Here is a 5885-nt window from a genome sequence, read left to right on the forward strand (position 1 = left end):
CTGTTTTCTGATACATATAGTTTGTGTATGTGTGTGTGTATATATATATATATATATATAATATATAATGATAATAATGGCTTTTTATTTTTGAATTTTATTGGAGTATAGTTGCTTTGCAATGTTGTATTAATATCTGCTGTACAGCAAAGTGAATCAGCTATTGTTTACATATATCCCCTCATTTTGGAATTTCTTACCCATGCAGGTCATCACAGAGCACTGAGTAGAGTTCCCTGTGCTATACAGTAAGTTTCTTTAGTTATCTACTTTATACAAAGTATCAGCAGTATATATATGTCAATCCCAATCTCCCAATTCATCCCATCCCACCACTTTCCCCTTTGGCATCCGTATGTTTGTTCTCTATGTCTGTGAATTGTTATTGTTATTGGTCAGTTGCTCAGTTGTGTCCGACCCCGTGACCCTCATGGACTGCAGCATACCAGCTGTCCCTTTCCTTAGCTGTCTCCTGGAGCTTGCTCAAACTCATGTCCACCGTGTTGGTGATGCCGTCCAACTATCTCATCCTCTGTTGTCCCTTTCTGCCTTCAATCTTTCCCAGCATCAGAGTCTTTTCTAATCAATCAGCTCTTTGCATCAGATAGACAAAGTATTAGTGAATTTTTACAAGGATTTTTGTAATGATTCAAAGCATTCATATGCTTAAAAGCACTCGCTAAGTCATAATACTGGATAAGTCACTGATAAGTCTTTAGTTCAGTTCAATTCAGTCTCTCAGTTGTGTTCGACTCTTTGCAACCCCATGAACCGCAGTACGCCAGGCCTCCCTGTCCATCACCAACTCTGGGAGTTTACCCAAACTCATGTCCTATAAGTCTTAATTATCCACAATTTCAGAAAAATATATTTCCTGTAAGCTGAAAACAAAATCTATATAGCAATTTGATGAAAGATCAACGCCCTCTTTCAAATCAATGGTCACTAGCATTTTTCAAAAAGGAAAGAAAAATAAATTTTGTAAAACACTTTCCTGAATTTATGTCTCAAAACACTAAACAAAAATTCATTTATGAGTTAATGATTGGAAACTATGAACTATTGATTATTATCAAACATTCAGGATTAAGGAGAACAGTAATACTGATGTGGTAAAAAGAATAACTTTTTAAGTCTCACTACACCATTCTCCTGACCTTGAGATACATGAAATCATTGTAGTAAAATGTTTAATTTTAACTCAGAACTATGGCTGCATGGCCAGAAATTACTACTAATCTTTTAAGATCACCTGATTATGGTGAAATTGAGGTCTCTCAGGGGGGCATGACCTATAAATTTGTACTTATTCTAGCTTCGTATTTCTGTGTAAGCTGAATACTAAAATAATTATTTTTCTTATTCATCCTATATCAAAATGAGACATTTCTAGGATCAGAGTAGTAATGCACATTATTAATTTACTAATAAAGATTTTACTTCTAGGCTCTGTGTACTTATAGTTGTTGTTCATAAGTAATCCTTGAATTGAATTTTAACAAAGTCTTATGACTTTCAAGAACTTTCAAATGAAATGGGTATGCATTCCTGTATATGTTTCGTATCTGTTTTACATGTAAGGGATATCCTTTAGGTATCCTCTGAATGAAGAGGCTTGTGTTGAGTTCCCTCAAAGCAGAACCTGAGGAGATAGAATTTGGTGCCTGAGTTTTACTGAAGCTGTGCTTTCTAGGGAATGTCTACAAGGAAAGAAGTTAAGTGTGATAGGGAAGTGGAAGAGAAGACATTTACTCATGTAAAGTGAAACCTTGGCTTTATCCAAGGGATGTTTCTGAAGTAGTAAAAAGCCCATACAGAGTTATCTCCTCCTAAAGCAAAATAGCCACCCATTTGTAACTAACTCGTATCACTCAGACATTGACTGTAAGTCACCTTGGGAATGGCACTGAGGCATATTCCCCATGCTGAAGCTGCTCTGGGGGGAATCTCTAGAGAAGTGAGTGGTTCTATTCTATTAGCATCCAACAATCACATCAGCTAGGACATGGATACACCACCCAGTAAAGCAACTACTCTAAAGAAACTACATTATTCCTGTAGTATTTTCAAACCAGCTAGCCTTCTGAAACATTCAAGCAGCACATACTAAAATTGACCTAATTTTTTTTAAAAAGGTAGCATAAGGAAATATTTTTAACATGGTTATTTTTTTTCTAGAGCATTTTATTTTATAATTCTGTTGATGTAGAAGGAAATTAATTATGGAGGAGAAGGTACACTTTGTGGAGATACTGTTCTCAAGAAAATGCAGAAGAATGAGAAGAATATAATGATGACATTAAAACTTTGTAATAGAACTACTGAAGTGAATTGATATTTTCCTTTGAATTTTTAAGTTCTTAAAATGGCTTTAAAATCAGTCATATTTGAGGAGCTTAAAAAGATTCCCAGAAACAAAATAAATCTTATCTGTAACAGGGCATATTTTGGGTTTACTAAAGCTGAAGTCTAAAGATTTATAAACTAATTTATTTGGCAATCATTGCAGCTGAATCACAACTCTTTTTGCAAAATATTTCCTTTTTACTCTGCCAGTTTGAATCATCTATCTTGAGAATCTAAATGTATCACTACAGTGATGGGAGAGAGAAAGTGAAAAGTTTTGTTGAAGTGGGAAAATTTGTTTTCAGTTAGTACTTGTGCTATAAATCTTCTAGATCTAGGTTTTAAGTGTAGAAATCTAAATGATGGTTGGGCTGTTACCACTTTTGAATACATTACAGAACAAACACTTTCCTTGGGAGCTGATGTTATTGGAAAGTCAATTTTACATAAAAAATAATATTAATAAATGCCTTTCAATCTTCTTATACTTGAAAGTCTTCAAAATGCACACACATACATAGAATGTATGTATGTATATTTCAATTTGATCTTTATTGAGATCCTGGTAGAGTGAACACATTGCTTTCATAAATATCTTAGAAGTGAGGAATATTTACATGGAAGTAAAGTGACAGACCTTGGTTTCCCCTGTAATTGCTGATTCTCAATGCACTGGACTGTGTTGGTCAAACCACACAGTAGATTTATATCCTGTCCTCCTGCCTCTTACATCCTATCTCTGCACTACTTAATTCTATCTCCACACTGATTTCAAATTATCATCTTAAAACAATCTGAAAGCCTTTTATCTTCTTAAAACACAATCTGAAAGCCTTTGATGCTTTCCCATTACCCATGGAATGGAGTCTAAACTCAGCAGAGTAGCTGACATCCTTGGAATTGGGCTCTAATTTTCCTCCTTATCTTCACACTACCCACTCCAGTATTCTTGGGTTTCCCCTGTGGCTCAACTGGTAAAGAATTCACCTGCAATGAGGGAGACCTGGGTTTGATCCCTGGCTTGGGAAGATCCCCTGGAGAAGGGAATGGCTATCTAATCCAGTATTCTGGCCTGGAGAATTCCATGGACTATATAGTCCATGGGGTTGCAAAGAGTCGGACACAACTGAGAGACTTTCACTTCACTTCACATCTTCACACTATGACAACCTGTACTAGTATAATGGGCTTTCCAGGGGCTCAATGGTAAAGAATCTGCCTGCCAATGCAGGAGCTTCAGGAGATGTGGATTTGATCCCTGGGTCTGGAAGATCTCTTGCTATTTCCACTCCAAGATCTCCTGGAGTAGGGAATAGCAACACATTCTTGCCAGGGAGTCCCATGGACAGAGGAGTCTGGTGGTCTACAGTCCGTGGGGTCGCAGAGTCAGATATGACTGAGCATGTACCTACTAGTATAAAGTCAAAATCATCTTTGATACTTTTATCAGATTAAAATGTGCCTATTTCTATTAAGCTATGTTACATCTTCTGACATACTCACTGCTGTTTGAGCTCATTTTCTAGGATATCATTCAGTTCCTATCTGTGGCTAATAGGATTTGATATGTGCATAGGACTCAACACAGGCCAATATGTTATTTTGACAGAAAACAGTTCCATGCTTAAAGACAATTCAGGAGGCTTTCATTTTGAGTTACAAGCAAGTTGAGTGGATGGAACCCAGTAATGGGGCAAAAAAAGAAAAATAGCACATCCCAGAAAGAATAATATTAGTAAATTCTTCTGTAGCGCTTACTATATGCCTGGCAAAGTCTATGCACTCTGTATGTTATGTGCCTGGCACTATCTACACACTTTGTGTGTGTTGACATCATTTAATCCTCACAACTCTACTTCCCTATTTTAAGATGTAGAAACTAAAGCATAAAGAAAGTAAATGATTTACTTCAGGTGACACAATTATGGAATGCTGCTGCTGCTGCTGCTAGGTCGCTTCAGTTGTGTCCGACTCTGTGCGACCCCATATGGAATAGATAAGCTGAAAAAGAACTCAGTCTGATTACACTGGTACCCAAGATATGGTTAGACAGCCTCTGTTCCAGTTTGTAGTTCTAATTCCCGTCAGACCCAGAAGTATTTTGTTTCTTATCTTCAGATTTTTGTGAGGGTTTATGGTACATGATACAATCTTTTTTAGTTGAGCTGATTTAAGTATACTTCCATTTGTTTCATTCAAAACAGCCTTAGTGAGACTTGCCCATTTCCATTTTTGAAAAAATTCTAATGTAATCTATCAATATAATTGAAATGCATTATCCAAAATTTTTGTCTGATGAATTATATTAGTACTTCATGAATTAGCTCAAATCCTTCTGCTCATTTGTAGCTTTTCTGAATGCATTTTCACCCCCCCCACCCCAAATGATGATTGTTTTTCTTCCTTCTTTTGCTTAGTGCACATCCTACGCTATATTTAAGGACTTGAGACATTCTACTTTTGATATTTTAAGTTGTATACCTATTTTCCAAAACATTAGTTTGAGATATATGAAATTATGAACTCGCAATTAGTTTTAACTTACTAAAATGGCATTTTCATGTGATTCAATTTAATATGTTGGAAAGAAACTGACCAGTAGTGATCATTGTATGTTGGGTCTCTGATAGATGATAAGGTCTCAGTAAATTTGATGGCATTAATTACTTCTTTGTATATAATAAAATATTAGTAATTTGACAAAATTCTCCCCAAATATTCTCCTGAGGATAATATGTTTAATGAATAAATCTATCATTTTCTCATTTTCTACTTCTGACATTATTTGCGTCCATTTCCAAGAAAATCTGAGTAGTTATTCAGTATTCTTGTGTGTGAATAACCACAATTGGAATCTAATTTCACTGCATAAAATTATAACAAATTTTGCATTTAAAATACAGTCAAGTATTTTTGAGTTGTTATTTTCTAGTAATATCCAGGCAAGTGAGTCAGAATATTACAAATAAACAACCTCCCAATCGCACCAGGCTCCTCTGTCCATGGAATTTTCTAGGCAAGAATATTGGCGTGGGTTGCTGTTTCCTACTCCAGGGGATCTTCCTGACCTAGGGATTGAACTACATATTGTGATCTCCTGCATTTTCAGGTAGATTTTTTTTCCACTGTGCCACCTGGGAAGCCATTGTCAGAAGGGACCACATATAAATGTAGTTCTTTTGGAAAGTCAGGAGAATGAGTCTATGTCAGGCAGTTATCATGGGAAATTTCACTAAGAATTGGCTATGAGTGACTTCCCTGGTGGCTCAGATGGTAAAGTGTCTGTCTACAATGCAGGAGACCCAGGTTCAATTCCTGGGTGGGGAAGATTCCCTGGAGAAGGAAATGGCAACCCACTCCAGTACTCTTGCCTAGAAAATCCCATGGACGGAGGAGCCTGGTGTCCATGGGGTCGCAAAAAGTCAGACATGATTGAGAGACTTCACTTAACTTCATGAAGTAGTTAGAACAGGAAAGAATATGGGCTGTTGCAGAATATAATCAGTTCAGTTCAGTTCAGTCACTTAGTCATGTCCGAC

The 5885-nt window shown here is 36.4% G+C and overlaps 1 non-coding gene across 1 annotated transcript; it reads left to right on the forward strand.

Moving 5' to 3' along the window:
• The first annotated feature begins 5601 nt into the window (after nt 1-5601).
• Nucleotides 5602-5673, forward strand: TRNAC-ACA. The gene has a single exon. It is a non-coding gene; the product is annotated as a tRNA-Cys (tRNA).
• The last annotated feature ends 212 nt before the right edge of the window (nt 5674-5885 follow it).

The sequence above is a fragment of the Bos indicus x Bos taurus genome, chromosome 6, assembly GCF_003369695.1.
Source record: "Bos indicus x Bos taurus breed Angus x Brahman F1 hybrid chromosome 6, Bos_hybrid_MaternalHap_v2.0, whole genome shotgun sequence".
In the NCBI taxonomy this organism is placed as follows: domain Eukaryota; kingdom Metazoa; phylum Chordata; class Mammalia; order Artiodactyla; family Bovidae; genus Bos; species Bos indicus x Bos taurus.